The sequence below is a fragment of the Lepisosteus oculatus genome, chromosome 2 (assembly GCF_040954835.1).
Source record: "Lepisosteus oculatus isolate fLepOcu1 chromosome 2, fLepOcu1.hap2, whole genome shotgun sequence".
NCBI lineage: Eukaryota > Metazoa > Chordata > Actinopteri > Semionotiformes > Lepisosteidae > Lepisosteus > Lepisosteus oculatus.
Window position 1 is genome coordinate 75,704,210 of NC_090697.1, and position 19,625 is coordinate 75,723,834.

Here is a 19,625-nt window from a genome sequence, read left to right on the forward strand (position 1 = left end):
AGGTGTGTGCAAAATATGCTCATAGCCACTCACTGTAAAAAAAATAAAATATGTGCAAAATGTGCATAGGTATATACAGATTGAGTGTCAAAAGTACAATGGAGCAACATGCTGTCAATAGAGGAGCAAATGAAGGGCTAACAGTCCTAGCCTAGGGCAGCGTTATACACCCTGACAGCCGCCGGGAGGAAAGACCTGCGGAAACGTTCCCTTGAACACCGTAGCTGGAGCAGTCTGTTGCTAAAAGTGCTCCGCTGTCCAGTAACAGTCCCATGAAGCAGATGAGAGGCGTTGTTCATGATGGCTGTGAGCTTGGTCAGCATTCTCCTCTCAGCCACCACCTCCGGGGGGGTCAAGGCTCAGCCCCAACACAGAGCCAGCCTTCTTGATGAGTTTATTGAGCCTATTTGCATCTCTTGTCATGATGCTGCTGCCCCAGCGAGAGACACAACGTTTCAGATGTGGATCTTTCTTCAGGTGATGGGATCTGGTTGACTGACAGACATTTTCTCCCATCTCAGCTACTGAGCTCTGTGAATCTTTCTAAGCCTCCATTGGCCTCACGGTGTTGTCTCTGAGCAGAGTCCTCTTTGGCTGGCAGCTCAGTTTGCAGTAACAGCCCGATCTCGGCAGTGTCTGTCCGCTTCCTCATTCCCCTCCTCTGTGATTGACTCCACCAAACTCAGAGTTATTACTGGTCTTTGAAATGTTTTTATACCTTCCTCCTGAGGTGTTGCTTCATTCAACTTTATAATTAATAATAATAATAATTGCTTACACTTATATAGCGCTTTACTGGATACTCCAATCAAAGCGCTTTACAGTTAATGGGGATCCCCTCCCCTCCCCTCCACTCCACTCCACTCCACCCCCACCAATGTGCAGCCCCACCTGGATGATGCAACAGCAGCCATAGTGCGCCAGAACGCCCCCCACACATCAGCTCTCAGTGGGGAGGAGAGCAGAGTAATGAAGCCAGTTCAGAGATGGGGATTATTAGGAGGCCATGATTGGTAAGGGCCAATGGGAAATTTGGCCAGGATGCCAGGGTTACACCCCTACTCTTTTCGAGAAGCAGCCTGGGATTTTTAATGACCGCGGAGAGTCAGGACCTCGGTTTTACATCTCATCCGAAGGACAGCGCCTGTTTACAGTATAGTGTCCCCGTCACTATACTGGGGCATTAGGACCCACATGGACGGCAGGGTGAGCGCCCCCTACTGGCCCCACTAACACCTCTTCCAGCAGCAGCCTTAGTTTTTCCCAGGAGGTCTCCCATCCAGGTAGTGACCAGGCTCACACCTGCTGAGCTTCAGTGGGTTGCTTGTTGTGAGTTGCAGAGTGATATGGCTGCTGGCTTTATCCCTCAGCTGTTTCGAAAGGTCCCTGCTCTTCATGGATGAACGTTACTCGAAATTCGCCGCCTGTATTTATTTTGAAATAATGTGAACCACTATAACTGCCCAGACAGAGGCCACTCAACTACTTGTGTGATTCGTTTAGAGAATTTTGCAGACCAAAACTAATTTAGTTTTGCCATGGTAAAGGGTTTGAGTAATTATACAATCCCTTACTTTTCATGTCCTATTATCTGTGTACTTTCTTTTTATTTGCTTTGAATGTGTGGAGTTGTGTATAAAATATTTGTTACTTCAAGGCATCACGATTGCAAGCTTTAAGTCAACAAAGTGTGCAAGGGTGTGAATACTTTTACAAGGCACTGTAGTTTCCCTCTAGTTGGGCCTTTTTTCTTGAATTAGCTCTTGTTTTTAGGTTTTGCTGCAATTATTATTGTTGACTTAAGATACACGACCATAAAGGCATTATTGTTTAGTTTTACTATCATTTCTGATACTGTCATTTCAAAGTTTTTTTTTCAGAAACCACACTGTTTATTAAAAGCACTACGCACAGCTATATAAATGTGCCTGCCTTACAGCTGTACGAACCTGTAACAGGTGGTGTGCTGAAATGAAAGAGGGGAGGTTGACGATTCCACTGGTACCACAAACTGTGTGGGTGGGGCTAGAGGCCAGGGGCGGGGTCTGTTGTAGGGGTGTGGTCAGATGCAAGGGGTGGGGTTGGTTACAGAATGCGGGGCTGTGGGCGGGGTTAGAGGCACACAGTTCCCATCTGCCATTGTCTTAGCTGTACCATGTGTAGTTCTTGTTCTTGGCTGGCTTGGTTTACAGGAAGGTGGGGTTTTGCAGTGTAACTCACAGCCTGTGTTTGTCATGCAAGTTTTCGGAAAACATTTGTACCACGAGGAGCAATTTTACAGGCTATCCAGATGTGCTTCGTGGGCTGGTTGGTCTTAATAAATATCCCGTGTGAGTCCAAACGTCTCTTCTATAACGCGATAGACGCGTTCCTGTAAAACCTCACGTTATGTAAAATCGCACAATAACAGTAACAGGGCTTATGGGAAAAATAGGGTAGGGGGCAGACCACTCAAAACCTAACCAAATGCCAAACCCAAGCTTAACCAAATGTAATACTTTTCCCAATGAAAATATTATCACAGTTTAAATACGTTAAATTCATAATAAAGAAATACTTCAGTAAATGTAGGACTTTACCTTGAAAAAAAAGTGAAGTTCACCACCTGAAAGTTTATCACCAGCACACTTCTTAAACACATTCCTGTCACCTTGTCCACTCATATTTACGACAATGCAGAAGATTTAGGGAATATAGAGCGAAAATTGAGGAGCACCTCCAAATTAGGAAGCACCTCCAAAAACAAAGCACGTGGGACAACTGAGCATCGTGTGTATTCCGCTGCGTTCCGCTGTGCTACTCTGCGACGCAAAACGTAAACATATCGGGGATGAAATCGCATACAAGCCAACGCAAGTTTCGTGTTACACAGACATCTTTCCCCTATTTACCAATCGCGTATGAGCCAATTCGCATTTTTTGAAAGCTCACATAATAGCAGAGATCACCGTAATTGCAAATTCGAATTTAAAGTCACATTTGTAGAGCACTTCATGTGGGACAAATGTCTTAGAAATACAGGGATTGTCAAGTCCAATCGGAAACTTCATTGCTGTTGTTATTTTAATTGAAGTGGGCAGCGTTGTTGGCCACTGTGTCTCGCTAGCTCGCCGTGATCGTATAGCGGTCAGTACTTTGTGTTGTGGCGGCAACAACGCCGGTTCGAATCCGGGTCACGGCAGAACAGGGGCGTCTGCTTTAAAGACATTTCATTGCCAGCAACTACTGATTCACGCTGTATTGTTGTGCATTTGATTTGATTTTTATATAGATACAGTTTGGTTTTAACTCAAATGGCTGTATGTTTCTTTCTTCTAGGTCAGGGATCTCCAACCCTGGTCCTGGAGAGCCCCAGTCTAGTTAGTCTTATAGGTCACCAAGTCAACTATTCCAATAGATTAGGGGCACTTGGGAATTTTGATCCATTAAGTACATTGCCTGTTCAATTAAGGGTTGTCTGGTCTTTGAGAGCAGTGATCCGAGACGACACGCTGTTGGGAAACCGGGATGTGAAACAACTGCCGGCTGTCCCCCTCCGTGGGCCTGAGGGCTCTTGCTTGAGCAGCTTCCCAGCCCGTGGCTGGAGACGTCCGGACTCGATCCGATCCTCCGTCTGGATAAGGCTGTGGATACACCTGTGAGACTCGCCCACCTTTCGGACCCTTTTTCAGTTTGTTCTCCGAACGGTTCCAGTTGTGCATCTGTGTGTGGTGTTCCGTGTTCCACTTGATCTTCCTGGTTCTACGATTCCACGAAGGACTGAGTAACCAGGGAGTTACTCCTATCTTTGCCTCCAGTTTCCTCTTGTGTTTGACGTAGAAAAACTAGATAGAATTTGTCAACGATATCTATGTTATTCATTATACTGGTGCTGAATTCCCGCCCGAGGGTTTTGAAACCAGAAATTCAGAGCCGGATTCGTTACAAGTTTTCCATGGACAGGCCTGTGTGGGAATTGGACAGGAATACCGAACAGGAAAACATCAAGGTACCAGCTACTAGTCCTCAAGCTTCAGCTATCGCACTTAAAATATTTTTGTCGCATTCTAAAAGCTAATAACATCATATTTAACATGATAATAATACAAGATTAATAACGAACCCGCATCTTTGAGAGAGACGCGCGCATTTTAGCACTGTTGAGTCTTAGGCACAATTCTGGGTGTTTTTTGAGTATTTGGGGGGGGGGAGGCAGCCGTGTTTATCGCTTTTCCTGAAAAACAATTATTTGTTCAGCTGTGAGTGGAAAAAATATCACGTGAATGTACCGTTTCATTTTCTTCCTGTATTCGACGTGGACGCAAAAGCCGGAAATCGTGTTTGTGATTTTTAGTTGACAAAAAATTGGATATTTTTCGGGACATGCGGACTTTTTGATATACTGTAGTGAGAAACTGCAGGACTGCATCGCAGTAGTGTTGTAGGAGCACTGCGATCCGCGGGCCTTGCTGAGATTCACGCTGGTATCTGAATGTTTTCCGGCCGCGCCCTGCCGGGGCACGCTCGCCTCGCGCCGCCCGCGCATGCTCCGTGCGGCGGCGGCGGCGGGGAATCGCGCGGGGACAGAGAGAGCGAGGGGCGGCGCGGCGCGCGAGAGGCCTCGGCGAGAAAGACGAGCCCCCGCCAGCGCCTGGCTCGCGCTCTATTTTTAACCGGTTGCCGTGGCGACAGCAGTCTCTAGAGAGGGGAACTCGTAGCTGCTGGTGAGTCATGTCTCCAGTACACACACACACAGAGCCACGGCAGAGTGGAAATTGAACCTTCTCCTGTCGAGGCTTGAGCAGGGAGAAACTGGAAAGGGCGACGCTGGCGTGTCGTGGCTGCCGAGGCTCATTAACAGCCGCCTCCCAGCGGGGGGGAGCCGGGCCTCACTGCTGCTCTGTGCTCGAAGACCCCCACCACTCTGCAGCCTCGCCTCTCTACAGCCCAGCCTGGAAAGCAGGGAAGATGAATAATAGTAGGGAGTCCTCCTGCCAAACCCGAACAAATGAGAGTTGTGTGAAACGCGTTTAAATAAGAGAACCATCTTTGACAGCGATCTGAAGCTAACCTAGAGGGCAAATGTCCGTGCACAGTAGAGGAGAAGAATGCTAACGACCTTGGACACCAGTGACAGTGTCCGATTCATCATTTATCAATGTGGTCATTTAATAGGCGATTTGTGCATGAAAAGTTATTGTACATAACGATTTCATGTAGGCTTTAAACAAGAATATATTAGCAATTCAAACATTAAAATTACTGTACATCTGCAGTCCAGAACTGAAATGGGACTGCAGATGTACAGTAATTTTAATGTTTGAACGTCATGTCAACCGCTGTCATAATTTTAAATGTCCACCCCCCTCAACTCTAAATAGTTCATTAAAATCGTAAGCCACATAAATCATAACTAGGCTAATCTAAAATAAGCCAATTTTATTATTAAAATATTTATATGGATTGTATTATACTCTTACCTTTATCATTAAAGTATAAATTAATCTATTTTGTAAGAAGTCAGAATATGTGTGGTTTCTCTCATGGGTGCTGTTTGTCATTAAGCCAGTCTTCATTTTGCAGATCTTAATAATATAGAACTGGTAACGTGATCAAATTGGGTAAAACAAAAATTGGTCTTTGATCTGAACAAGCACACCTCTTCCTGGGAAACTGTCATTCCTCTTTGGAAATGGTGATTTGTGTAACTGGGTTTGATTCTGAAGCTCTGAACAGGACCGTTCGGCGCCCAGCGCTCAGCGTTGAAATGCAGCGGAGCAGGTGGACGTGTCCGAGAGGAACAGGTACTGCCGTCAACATCGCTACCGTATGGAAATCAAGAACTTTCTTCAGCGCTGCTGACAACAGGAGAGACTCCAGTGGAATCTATCAGAAATCCTTCAGCTTTATGTTGCTTTAGTGCTCAGTTGTGGCATTTCCTTCCGGAGCTGGCAGTGAAGACCCCAGGCCTTCCAAGATTAAGCTGGGAATTTTAAAAGCCACAGAATTGAGTGGAATGACTAAGAAACCTCTGGGCCTTCATTTTCCCTATCCTTTTTTAATTTTGGGAAGAACATATTGATGACATAAAGTCAAATTCTTTCCAAATAATTCATAGTAAATCTGTGCATCTGCCTTGTTCCACTATGCCTGTCTCGGTACACGTGTGGTATGTTCGGCATGAACATGGTGTTTTCTTGGAGACAATACACGGAAGGCAGTTTGTTCTCCGAGAAGGTGCCCTCATTTCCTTTGGCACCAGGGACATTCTTGGATTAATTGATCCAACAGAGTGTGTTTGCGTGTTTGCTCCCGGTTCGTGCTCCTAAATCTCGGAAAGGAGACTTTTTCTTTTCTTTATTTTTGCCACATAAATTGATCTGTTTCCCCTGGTCGACACAGACGACGCAATAAAATTACGTTTCCCGGAGTTTCATGGAGTCGGGGGCTGATCCCCGGCCGCCGGACGCTGAGCGCTGCAGCTCGGCCAGTCGAGGGATCGCGCTAGTGCCGCCGGCTCTCCCGGGAAGGGGCGGCAGGCGCCCCGTTGGCCGACAGGGGAAGGAAACCGCGTGCGACGTCGTGGCCGGCCGGCTGCCTGCGTGGGCCGGCTGGAAACTGCTGGCCTCTCTGCTCGAGAGTCCCGAGCGCGGAGGGGAACCTCCCTGCCTCACCTCCGCCTCTTGCGCCGGTCCCGCTGGGCAGTGTCCTTGGCGGGCAGGAACACGTGCCCCTGCGCTTCATTCGGAGACCACCTTTTCCGAAAGCGGACTGGAGCTGCTTTCGAGTCACGTCTTGGCAGGGTTTTGCGGCGCACTGGCCATAAAGACGGTCGTTCTGTTCAAAACCACTGCAAAGTGCCACGCGATAGCATTCCGTTAATAAGCAGCTTAATCTTTATGCTGCTGCTGCTTTTTTAAAATTTAAACCTCTGGTATATATTTTTTAACCCCCGCCCCCAGTTGAACGATGGTTAAACGACCAGAGATTGATCACCACCTGAGCATGGGGGCGGATGACTGCCCGGCTGCTCTCGGCGTGTGCGTTTCTTGACGCCCTCCGTCCCTCGACGTCTCGCAGGCCCCCGCGGGTGCCCGAGGGAAGGCCCGTCTCCTGCTGGTGCCCGGCTCGTCACGGCTGTCGCTGGCGTGTGCTCACCCAGTCCTTGTGGCACTAGCCCGAACGTGCCCCTCCGGGTGAGGAACCGGGCTGGCCACTGGCCCACGAGCCTGGCCTGTACTCGGAAACGAACGTCTTCACCGCTTGGGCGCCGCGCCATTTCCTGAGTTTGTCGAGTTTTATTTTATCGAACCCTCTTTATTCGGAGTTCCCAAAACTCATCGCCGTTCGCCGGAATCACTTCTTCTTCGCCTAAAACGTCTGTATGTGTCAGACTGTGCATGCATCTTTACACAGTGTATGTTCCGGTCTTCAGGTTACCCGGGAAGTGAAACCAAATCTGCTTTCCTCGTTTTTCTCAGAATGAAGAACCAGCCCTCTGCTCCTTCAGCCATAACCGCCTCTTGGGTTAAAGGCCTCACCGCACAATCCAGAATGGGATCTGTCTTGGCATGTGCAGCCTCTGGGCACTGGGAACGATTTTATAAAATATAAAAACAACCTGAACAACCTGAACAACTAGTTCTCTTGGCCTGCTGCTGCACATTTGAATGCGAGCTGCTCTGTTTGTTTGAGCCGAGAGCCCTGATGCAGGTTTCCTCACTGCGAGAATGTCTCTCTCCCGTATGGAAACCTTGGAGTTTGTGCCCTGGCTGTGACTAGAGGGCCGTGGTTTATGTCCTCTGAAGCAGGTTACGCTTGTCTTGTCGATCTTGGACGAGGTCTTTGTGCGTCATCTCGTCACATATGCGTAAAGCACATTAAAAGAGCAAGGATTCACATCCTGCGCTAAACGAACGTACAAAAAAGTTCATCAATTTTCGTAAAAAAATAATAATTAGAAAGCAGTGGAGAAAACGGATATCTTTTAAAAATGATCTACTTTTAAAATGTTTGCCAAATTATATTCATATAGTGCTTTTCACCCCAAAAGACCCCAGAGTATTTACCAGGTAGGAACAGACTCATTTCATCCACCCGTGAAGTACAGCACATACCAGTGTGACACAAGACCAGAGTGGAATTTAGCCAGGAATTTACCTTCTAAATAGAACCCTGTGATTTTTAATGAGCAAACCCCAGTTTAAGGTCTTATCCTACATCGCAATGTCTCTGGTGACCACACAGGGGAACCAGTTTGGAATTTCTCATGTAGAGGGAAGAGCATCTCCTACTGGGTCACCACTTACAACCTGGTTTTCCTGAGGGGTCTCCCAGCACTGACCAGGCCCAGCCTTGCTTAACTTCTGAGATCTCAGGGAATCTCGTGAGTGCAGGGTCCAAGGCACTAATGTTGCTGTCACGATGTCTCGGAATGAGCGGGAAGTGTTGGACACTGTTATCAGAGCCACATACATTAATGCAGGAGAGTCTGCCAGACCCCTTTGGAGGTGTCCAACTTTTTTCGTTTTACCGAAATGGACGTTCCATCATCATCGAGTATTTCAAATAGCTTTTTTTTTAAAACTGCTCGATTCTCCAATTTTGTCCGTTTCCTCAAGGAGCCTTACGAGATTTGAACTTATAAATAACTGAAGTGATTTTGTATTAGATGATTTAGCTTCACTTCTTGGACAAAATACCAGTCTGTGAAAACCTGCTCATGTTTTGTCTCATTTTAGAGACAAAAAACAGCACAAATCGGGGAATACTTACCGTGTGGGTACGGTGTTTATCAGCACCTTTCGAACTAAATTGTAGCTTCAAACTTAAATGCCTGGATAAGCGTAACATCTAAAAGATTTACATTAGATATTCCGACAAAAATATTTATCGTTTGATAATTTGTAGCAAAAAGCCTAAAAGTCTTGGTCTTGCCATGAAAATGTAAATCGTAACGAAAAATTTTTCATCGAAGGCGTTTCCGGCCGCCATCAGTGTTCTCTGTAGGCTGGGAAGAACTGCTTTTATTACCTCGATCTATAAAAAAACAATGTATTCGATGATCTATAACCATGTAATTATGGGAAAATACTAAGTGTGTTTGTTTCAGGACGGTGTTTGAACTCTGTACACATCCGGGGCCTTGTGAAATATGTACGTGTTTGGATCTTTGGCGCGTTTTCTGCCAGCTTCCTCGATCCGCTGGCCTCGCGCTGTGCGCACGCGCTCAGCCACCCCCCCCTCCCACGGCTCCGAGCCGCTGCAGAGGAATCGAATCGCACGGGGACAGAGAGCGAGCGCGAGAAGGAGAGAGACAGAAAGGAGACGGAGCGCGCGGGAGGGACGTGACGAGGCCTCGGCGAGAAAGACGAGTTCTGTCAGCAGCTCGCTGGCTCGCGCTCTATTTTTAACCGGTTGCCGTGGCGACAGCAGTCTCTAGAGAGGGGGACGCGGAGCTGCTGGTGAGTCATGTCTCCAAAACACACACACACACAGAGCCACGGCAGAGTGGAAATTGAACCTTCTCCTGTCGAGGCTTGAGCAGGGAGAAAGTGGAAAGGCCGACGCTGGCGTGTCGTGGCTGCCGAGGCTCATTAACAGCCGCCTCCCAGCGGCGGGGGGGTGCCGGGCCTCGCCAATTGCTCTGCGCTCGGAGACCCCTCCCTCACTCTGCAGCCAAGCTCTGACCCTGAAACTGGGATTCCAAGAACAAAGGAATAAGTGAACTAACGCGCATTAGCGTGCATGGGGTGCACAGTCAAAAATATACTTGAGCGGCTGTTGCCAGCGACTGAAGAGGAGCTGTCCCATTGCTCAAACATACACCCAGTTGACATGCTAAATTGAATTGTATTACTTTAAAATATTAACTTTATTAAATGTTATTTATCAGTTTAATTCGAAGTAGTAAGACGTAAGGATCAATATAAAATAGGGAATTTATACTGTCCAATACTTGACTTGGTTGGTTGGTTCTTTCAAACTGAAAATTGCTGGGCGTGAAACAGTCCCAGAGGCCCTTGAGCGCGAGATGACCCCGGCGAGCAGGGTTTTGATGAAGTGAACGAGCATCAGCGCGGAGCGAGCTCATTTGCGACAACAGCGCGTGCCTACGAAATAGTCCCTCACACTGCGATGCACAGTCTTTCCACAGATTAAACAATTAAAAAACTTTACCCTGAATCAAAAATATATATATATATTTCGATAATTTGTAAATACACATTCTGTATGCGCGTATGTTTTATAGAAATGAAAAATACCAGATTATATCAAATATCAAAATAAAACTGATAACATGAAAAATAAATGCCAACCAATATTTTAATATTCTCCTGAGGTCTGTGCTTCTATATTTCCGAGGGAGATTTGTACTTCGTAAATTTAAAACACGTTGAATAGAAGCGGAGATGAGCTCATCAGATGTTTGCAATGGATTGTGTCGCCGAAACCATGTTCAGTGTCGCTGCCTGTGCAGAACAGGTGTCATCCAAACGTGTTCGCTGAAGTCATCAGCAAGTGCTGTTCTAGCCTGATGGTTTTGCCGATGCAGGTATGATAAAGTAGATGGTAGAAACATCATATAATCCCACACCCAAATTCTGGAACAAATCTGATGCGTTTCCTCAACTCTACTTTTATTATTACGTGTTCGAGATTTATAAAAAGTTTTTTTTACAGGTGCAGCTGAAATCAAATATTTCAGTATAATAAAGACCAATATGACAATAATAAAGATAAATACTATTCGTCTTTATTAAACATTGTCGTTTTTTTTTTTTAAAAAAAGGATGACTAACTCTAAGCGTTCCTATATAATTCATGTTCGTATACGCCTTTGGTAATATTTAATGTACGACTTTAATTATTGAAGAGATTGTGCGGCTTTCGATTTGTACAGAAAAAAAAAAACCCTATTTTCCTGCCCAGTAGGGTGGGCAGATTGAAGCGAGTTTATCTGGAAGGTTACTGCCGGTCAGACTAAAAGAACACTCCCAAAAATCCTCGTGCCGACCTCGAGCCAGGGCCGCGCGCGCTCGAGGCGCTGCCAGGTTCACGAGACTGGCGGTCAGCTCTCGGCCGTCCCTCAGCAGCGCGAGAGGCCGGACTCAAGCGTGGCGTATTTTAGCAATACGAAAAAAAAATGTCGCATATGAGTTCTGGTTTTCATTAGGCTGATGTACCTCGGAAAATGACCTTTGGGATTGACTGCACGTCCAGTTTTGTACAAGCAACTCCGAACTGGGGCGAAAACGGAACAGGCTCGTTTCTTGTTAATAACACATAAACCCGTGTCGTTATAATCTTTGTTTTGTCACCAGTATTAATTCTTACACATATAAATAATTAAAAATGATCATCGAGGATTTTTCAAATACATGGAAATTGCTGACCCGTGTTTTTAATTCAGAGATTATCGTCAGTTTAATCATGCTTGTTGCCGGCGAATGTACTTATCCCGTCAGACGTTTTATTCTTATAATTTTGTATTTATAAAATATTTTTTAAAAAAGGCCTTAATGAAAAACGTTCTGTAAAACGAAAACGAACATCAATACGCAAATGGTTGTCATTTCACTTTTTAGTTAATAAAATATACTCTCAAGATAATATCCAGAGTTAAAATATTTTTTTAAATAGCGTGAGATACCTCTACCAAGCGGGCTAGCCGGGCCCGGTGGCCTTCTCTCGTTTGTAAACAGTTCTTCTGACGAGTTTCATGTGAAAACGTTTAGATACGTTACTACGTTACTTTGTGTTTCTGGTTGTATACTCGAATAATTTTCCTCGCACGCCAAACGCTGTTGTACAATGTTGACCAGCTGCACACTGGTGGTGGTGGAGGAGAGTCCCCGTTACCTGTAAAGCGCTTTGAGTGGAGTGTCCAGAAAAGCGCTATATAAGTGTAAGCAATGATGATGATGATGATGATTATTATTATTATTGACGCTAGTTACATCATCATAGTTCCCCGTTATTTTCAGGTTAAACGTGTCAGTCAAGGCCGAATTGAAACTCGAATTGAAAATAAGATGCTTCTAGTACACAGATTGGACAGAAATTATTGGACGTCCAGTCAGCTGTTATATTATTTACTACGTCCTGGGGATGACTACATAAACTCGAACGAGGATTAAAATGGAAGAAAGCGGAGATTGCAACTGATGTTCTTCTTACGTGCATCTGCATTGCGAACCTTTTTTTCCCTCCTCGGCTAAATCTACGTTTCCTGACGGCAGCTGAGAGGCGTCATGCCCAGTGTGAGCACCCCCCTTTCACAGGGGACGTGTTCTGTCGTCGTTGTCATTTTGAGACTCCGTGGCATTGTAACCTAACAAAACAAGACACTGACCCTTCTGAATGGACCCGACCTGTCACGTTTTAAAAGGGATTGTCTGTTGGACCCATTCCCAATCAGCGCGGTGCAGTGAATAGTGATATGTCACCCAGATAGCCCTGAGCCGCGGTCATTACTTTTTGCTTAGTGTTCTAGTCCGTTGGCCGTGGTGTAAAATGACTTGGTAATGGTTTTAAGTACAATTGGGAAATGCTTTCTCTCAAGCGGAAGGTGTTTGAACATTTAAAAACAAGCACTGAAAAAGAGATTTGTGTGTAAAATAATAAAAAAACATGCATTTTTTTATTTTTAAGACTGAAGACATAAAGTTTGTTGTGGGGACAACTGTACTGGCGGGATGGACGCGAATCCAGACACACCGCTTGAATTGGATCGGAGTGGACACTTCTCTGCCCACACTTCGAAACCGATCAGAAAAAGCACGATTATCGACGCCTTTGCTATTTAATCATGTAGAAGCCCAGCGACTCGGGCAACGAAGCGTCGAGAAACTTCCGAGACTCCGGACAACCGGGTCGTTCCGCCACACCGCGACGGGCGGAAAAACCCCGGCGAATTCCGACGTTTCCCGTATACCGTACAGTTCCAGAACCAATGTGGGTCGACGCGTCTCCTAAACCAATATTCTCACCCCCAAACGAGGAGCGATCGAGGGGAGCGCTGCCGTATTACGTCGTGTCCCTTTTCCGGGTTTCGGAAGCCCGCCTTTCCCTCGCGGCCGGCGGCCATTTTTTCCCGGCGACGCCGCCGCTGACGAGGTCTCGAGCGAGCGAGCGAGCGAGCGCAGCGCTGAGCTACGCTACGCTACGGCGCGCCGCCTCGAGATCCGCTTCGCGAGTGGCCGACCCGCACCCCCGTCACATGACACGGGAGCGTCGCCGCTCCGAGCTCAGGCTCGCTCCCTCACCGCCAGCTCTTTATACTGCAGACTCCAGAGCAGCCTCAGTCAGTTGGCTTCCGGTTCCTGGACTGCGAGTTGTAGGCTGCTGGGGGTAGGTTGCCTTTATTCCGTGTTTCTGTGCAATTCTGGGGGGGTAAGTGCAGTAGGTGTGAATGCTCCCGTGCGATTTATTTTGTGCCCCGTGCTTGAGAGAGACTTAAACATGGCAGATGAGATAAAATCGCCTTTGCGTGCTGTACCTTCGAAAGAAAACAGGGGGAAAAAGCGATCCGGTAGCACAAGATGATCAGGACGGGTGTTTTGACTTGTTTGTGTTCGGATGGGAAAAGTCGCAGATCGTTTTAACATTTACCAGTTGTGTATCTCCATCTACACGCAGCCAGTGAAGTTGAAGACAAATGCTCACACTCACTGCTATCGACTGGAGAAACCTATCGCGTTAGTTCACAATATTCATATTTAATTCTGTTGCATAGCCCCGGGGTAGACTCAGTGGGTAACTGGCGTTTTTTTTTTGTACCTTCGTATAAAATGATCACAGTTTATTTGCGGTGAATAAAATTGAACACAATGAAGATGCCTCGCGTAGAATTTGCACGATTGTCACGAATAGTCCAAACACACCTTGTCGTTTGTTAGATAGCACAGACTTTAAATATTAAATCGACAGTGTTCAGTCCGGGTTTGTCTCTGCAATATCTACGGAGTGCTGCAGACGCGATGCTCGGTGCTCGGTGCTTGACCGTGTCCAGCCCTGCGATGTCAAAACGAGTTACGTCCTGGGGCCGCGGCGGTAGGGGTTTCCACTGTGTCCGTGGTTCGGCAAGACGACAGCGCTCTTGCCTCCTGTTTTGCGACGATTTGTTCTTCTTAGACGTGTTAAGAGTTCGTGCCTTTATTTGACAAGAGAGCAGCGCTTTGATACTGCCGTGAGTACGATTTTGTGCTCAGCGACGGTGGCCAGTACGAAAAGAACACCCCGATTGTTTCAGGTCACGTCGCTGTAAGTGCTTCTCACGCGTGCTTTGTTTCCCAGCAGTTCAGGTCGCTGATAAAAGTCGCTGAGCAGCCCGTATCAGAGATGCTATCCGCTCGTCTGTAGCGATAATACTGTAGCGCGAAGCAAGCAGGCTAGAGACTCCTGACTGCCTCTTGTCACTGTCTTGCCTTCTCTTGCTGCGCTTCCACAACCAATAAGCGTTGTTTCACTCACTTTTAATCGAGCAAGAGGTGATCGGACCTCTCACGGGATGCTACAGACAGTGCATGCTCTTACTTTTAAGTCCACAGTTCAAAAATATATACATTAAATATACTAATGGGGGGGGGGGGGATGCAACATTTTCTGGAATGAGAATACTATAGTTAGAGTTTATGCACTTTCAGAAAAAAAGTGGTCAATTTTATTTTTTTTTACCCCTCTGACCAGCAACACAGCTGGTGCCGTGAGGCATTGTAACTTGCCAATCACAGGAGAGCTCGTTAGGTGCACTTGTACCCAACGAGGTCCAGGTGGAACCTGATCAGGTCACCTTTAAAAAGGCCTTAATTCACAGCTTAGGTCACTGCAAGGAAAAGGCCACACTCAGTCAGTTTTCTGTGCATCCCATAATGCCTCGGATGTCACCAGGAGCCAGGGAGAGGGCCACTGGCATGCTGCAGGCAGGCCTGTCATGTGCCAGCGGAGCCAGACACTATGGAGTGAGCCGCTCCACTGTCCCGACTGCAGAGAAGGTTCCAGCAGACCGGCGGGACAGATGATCCGGTCGCCCTCGAGTGACCACACCAGAGCAGGACCGACACATCGGACCGGTCCACCTGAGAGCTCGTTTCAGATCTGCCACCCGCACTGCTGCTGAACCAGCAGACACAGTGCCCCCTCAGTGACAGGACAGAGAGGCTCCACGCTGCCGGACCCTCTGCTCACACCTCCTAGATGTCACACCCCACTGGACAGGGGCTGCGCTGGACTGGTCAGCAGTGGCGTCGGGTCCTCCTCGCGGACGAGTCACTCCTCAGCCTGTCCCACGCAGACGGGAGGGCCAGAGTGTGGAGGAGGAGGTGTTGCGTTTCTTTTTTCCATCAGTATATTTATAAGCAGAGAATATATAATCTAAAAATATTTGTAAGTATATAAATAGAATGTCATGATATAGGTTTTGTTAATATGCACTTTTGTAGGGCTTAAAAACGTGCTCTTTTGAGGTTGGCACCTGCAGTATTGCGTAGTATGATTTTAGTTCAATGTTCGTGGCGTGTTGGGATGAACAGAGTATTATACGTTAATGGCCTTCTTGCTGTGTTGTGGGCCTGCTGTAAATCGGTTGCTGTCGGAGGGCTGTGATATAGCAGTTCAGGTGGGGAGCTGCGTCAGCATGCGTAGGCTGCAAAGGAACAAGTAATAGGTTTATTCCATGCTGAAAAAAAAGAAGAAAGAGAACACAACGTTTCGGCCGTGGAGCCTTCTTCAGGTTTCCACACCTGAAGATTCACCTGGGATGAAGCCAGTGCAGAGACGGGGAGTGTCAGTCGGGGATGTTGAATATTGGATTATTGGCCAGGACACTGGGGAAAGACCCCTGTTCAGGACCTTGGTTTTACATCTCACCAGAAGGACGGCGCCTTTTTACAGAATAGCGTCACAATAATGGGGCATAAGAACCCACACTGACCGCAGGGTGAGCGCCCCCTGCTGGTCCCGCTAACACCTCTTCCACCTCTCACACCTGCTGAACTCCTTGGTTTCCCTGCGAGAGGGCGGAAACAGCAGCTTTTTGGACTTCTTGCCGTTTGCTGTGACGTCTCGGTTACTAAGAAACGGGAAGCCTTGGCGCAGGTTGGGGCGGATTCGAGCCTTTCCACAACCTGCTTTTAACTACGGCTGAATAGTTGGCCTGTGTGATTCCATTAAAAAAAAAAAAACCCGGAAGCCGCTCCTGAGTTTCTGGGCCCCTGTGGAATCTCACGGAAGAGGTGGGATACACTTCAGGACAGGCGTGGAGGTGAAGCCACTCGTTCCCGAGCGCGAAGGAGCGGCCCCGTCTGAGCACCTCGGACAGCCACAGAGGGAGGCCTGCGCTGGGTTTCTGTGCCTTCAGCTGCTCTGCTTTGAACGGAGGAGCAATCGTTTGCCTGTGTGCTGGAAAGCTCCTAACGAGGCTCTGTGTCACTGGACCAGTTTAGCCACTTTTTCATTCACAAGGCAGAGTGCTGTGTGACACAGCCTAAGTCATGTGAGCAGCTCGGAAGTGCATCTGAAGAGCAGACTCCTGCTACCAGCAAGGTGCTGCTGAGCTGTCCAGGTGTGCAAAATGCTCAGACCTGCCCACTCTGTTACCTCCCATTGTGAGTCAGAGCTCACTGCCGAACCACGTGGACACCCGGCAGGGACGAGGACCTGTGTGTGCGGGCGCTCCCCTTCGACACGGGACGAAAACGAGGACGTGCACTAGCAGTTGACGTGCGACCAGCACGAGGACGTGCGTGTGCTATCTCTCTGACACAGGACGAGGACGTGCACTACCAGTTGACGTGCGGCGGGAACGAGGACCCGTGTGCTATCTCTCTGACACGGGACGAAAATGTGGACGTGCACTACCAGTTGACGTGCGGCGGGAACGGGGACGTGCGTGTGCTATCTCTCTGACGCGGGACGAGGACGAGGACGTGCACTACCAGTTGACGTGCGGCGGGAACGAGGACGTGCGTGTGCTATCTCTCTGACACGGGACGAGGACGAGGACGTGCACTACCAGTTGACGTGCGGCCAGCACGAGGACGTGCGTGTGCTATCTCTCTGACACGGGACGAGGACGAGGACGTGCACTACCAGTTGACGTGCGGCGGGAACGAGGACGTGCGTGTGCTATCTCTCTGACACGGGACGAGAACGTGGACGTGCACTACCAGTTGACGTGCGGCGGGAACGAGGACGTGCGTGTGCGCTCCCCCTCAGCGTGTGGCAAGAGTGGTTCATATCGCCGCGAGTTCCGCTCCGGAGAGAACGGATGAGTCCAGCTGATGATGCTAACGGACCAGCAGGGCACCAGAGCCCACGGCAGCCTCGTCCTTCTGGGAACAGTCTCTGGGAACAGGCCCGAGGAGGCCTCGCAGCAGAAACTTTCTCTCGCTCTTCAGTGTGAAATCTGCCCCTGCTTGTTCCTCTGCAGCTCCCTGTTCTCGGGTCTTTGCCCCGGTTTGAGGAAGAGCAGAATCAGGAGCGACAGACTGTGGCTCGTGGATGTTTTCTGTGTGAAGGGATGAAGGGATTATAATAATAATAATAATAAAGGTTAGAGCTGTTTGGTTTTTGTGACTTCTCTCGTGTTTTCCCTCTCTGTGGTTCTCGGGCTGCCAGCCTGTGCTCTTGAAGATTGCGCTGGAGCCTTTTTCTTTTAATTCATTTTTTCACGTGAGATTTCTGCCAGCGCTTGGTGTGCGCTGTCGTATCGCTGCACCGCAGGGCTCTCTCTCCCTCTCTCTCTCTGGAGCGCGTGCGATCGCCATGGCTACCCTCCCCGATGACGTGCGCTGGATCTGATCCTCTGTGCGTGTTGCATGCGAAATCCGGAGCCGTGTTCGCTCGCCTGGATGGGAGGAGCTCTGCGGAGAAAAAAGAGGGCTGGGGGGGGCGGTCGCTCTGCTCGGGGGGGGGGGGGGGGTTGTCATTTTCTCAGTCTCCTTGGGGATTTGGGACGGGTTTTTTTCCCGAGCTTTTACGAGCGGTTTGTCTATTTTGCGTGGTCCGCGGAGTGAATTTTCTCCCTTTTTCTACGCGGGTTTCGTCCACGAGTTCCTGCGCTGCCCCCTGTAGTTGTCCTGTTGAGAAGAACTGCTGTTGGAAACCAGAAAGGTCTGACCCCCCCCCTCATCCCCCCATCCCCCCAGTTCCTTCTTGCTCACAGTGAGGTCACGACCCCTGTACTCTGTTTAAATAGAGTGATCCCCGTGAGACATTCAGGAATGAGAAGCTGGTCTTTCAGTGTTCAGAGCAAAATAAGCTGACCAGATCTCTACACAGAGGGTGGTGGGGTGTGGATCAAGCTGACCAGCCATGATGTTGAAGCCGATATTCTGGCTTCTCTTAAGAAGAAGCTGGATGAGATTTTGAGATCATTAAGCTAGGCAGGCCGGATGGCCTCCTCTCACTTGTAAAACTCCTAAGCTTTTAATTTGAATTCACCTCTATAAATTCGGGGAAAAAAACATCCCTTTGGGTAGCTTGACTCGGTCAGGGCCTTGTGGTCAGAAGTAACGAGGGGACAAAAGACTCTGCTGTTCGTGTCCTGAAAGACTCCAAACCAAATCCGGGGAAATTAACCTTGAAGATCCAGCCTCCGTGGGAAACGAAAAGATCTAGGCGTATTCTTTCAAGTCGGCACACGGGAAACGAGGAGTCGATACACGTGGAACGCAGACGGTCTCAAGCGATGAAAATGCAGGTTTTTAGGAACCTGTGGTTAGGCTCGGTGTTGCATCAGGTGCTCGTCGTTGTTGCCATGCAGCTGAACTCTGCTCACTCGGGTCTGCTTTCAGGTCAGCGATGGTTTTCGACCCTTGAGCATCGCCCGGACTGACCCCTGGACGGGAGAGGCGCAGAAGGAGGCTGTCCGCCGCCTCGACGAGCGTGAGTCTGCGTTCCTTTCCCTGCTCCCTTCCGCTGGCGTCTGCGAGTGCCCCGCGGGAAACCGGTTGCGGACTGTGGGGCGGCGGGGGTAGTGGCGCGCCCCGCGAGCTCGGCAGAGGTTCCGGCCCGGAGCCCCCTCATTCCTAACCCGTCAGACCAGGGCCGAAAGGGGGACGGGCCGGGGTAACCGTGGGCTGGGGGAGCTGACATCATGCCCTGCCCTCCTGTGAGCACTGACATCTGCGTTCTCTCCCTGCCGATTCATCTCCGCTCCTCCGTCCTGCCCCCCCCCATTCCCAGCTCCTGGGCCGGAGAGGGGATCTGGCTCCGCGAGGGAGAGAGAGTATCCAGGATTCGTTTCTGGAAAAAGGCGCAGTGCTTTTCTGTTTTGCCTTTCGATTAAATTTTTGTGGTCGGAGTGGAAGCAGCCTGGTGCTTTGTTCTCTCGAGTGGCCATGTCATTCGGGGTTAACCCTCGCCTGCCCGCTGCTGACCACCCGAGGCGTCCTGGAGTTGGTGGGAGGGTTGGTGAGCACTCCAAGACTGAGCTCGGGTCCCGGCACTGCACCGTAATGGTAGGAACAAGGAAAACCAGGCCCGCCCGTCTCCAGCCTCACCCCGCAAATGCCTTAGTTTTGGGGTCACCGGCAAAAGGAAGCAGGTGTGTGTAAAATCTCGTTGGAGGAACTCTTTCATGCACATGGCACCTTGAACAGGCACCCCCTAGTGTTCAAACAAGCGTTACGGTGGAAAACCGT

The 19,625-nt window shown here is 48.9% G+C and overlaps 1 protein-coding gene across 10 annotated transcripts in view; it reads left to right on the forward strand.

The window, feature by feature from the left end:
• The first annotated feature begins 4,591 nt into the window (after positions 1–4,591).
• The window catches only part of LOC138225068 (methyl-CpG-binding domain protein 1-like), a 40,214-nt gene continuing 25,180 nt past the window's right edge, over positions 4,592–19,625 (forward strand). For 5 of the 10 annotated variants that reach the window (XM_069183883.1, XM_069183916.1, XM_069183913.1 and 2 more), the window contains exons 1-2: positions 13,243–13,332; positions 18,777–18,867. The gene's annotated coding sequence lies outside the window, so the exon portion shown is untranslated. Of the gene's footprint in view, positions 4,704–9,214; positions 9,444–13,242; positions 13,333–13,354; positions 13,375–14,705; positions 15,303–18,776; positions 18,868–19,625 lie in introns of those variants that run through there. The other 5 variants (XM_069183887.1, XM_069183886.1, XM_069183896.1 and 2 more) reach the window with 5 other exon arrangements.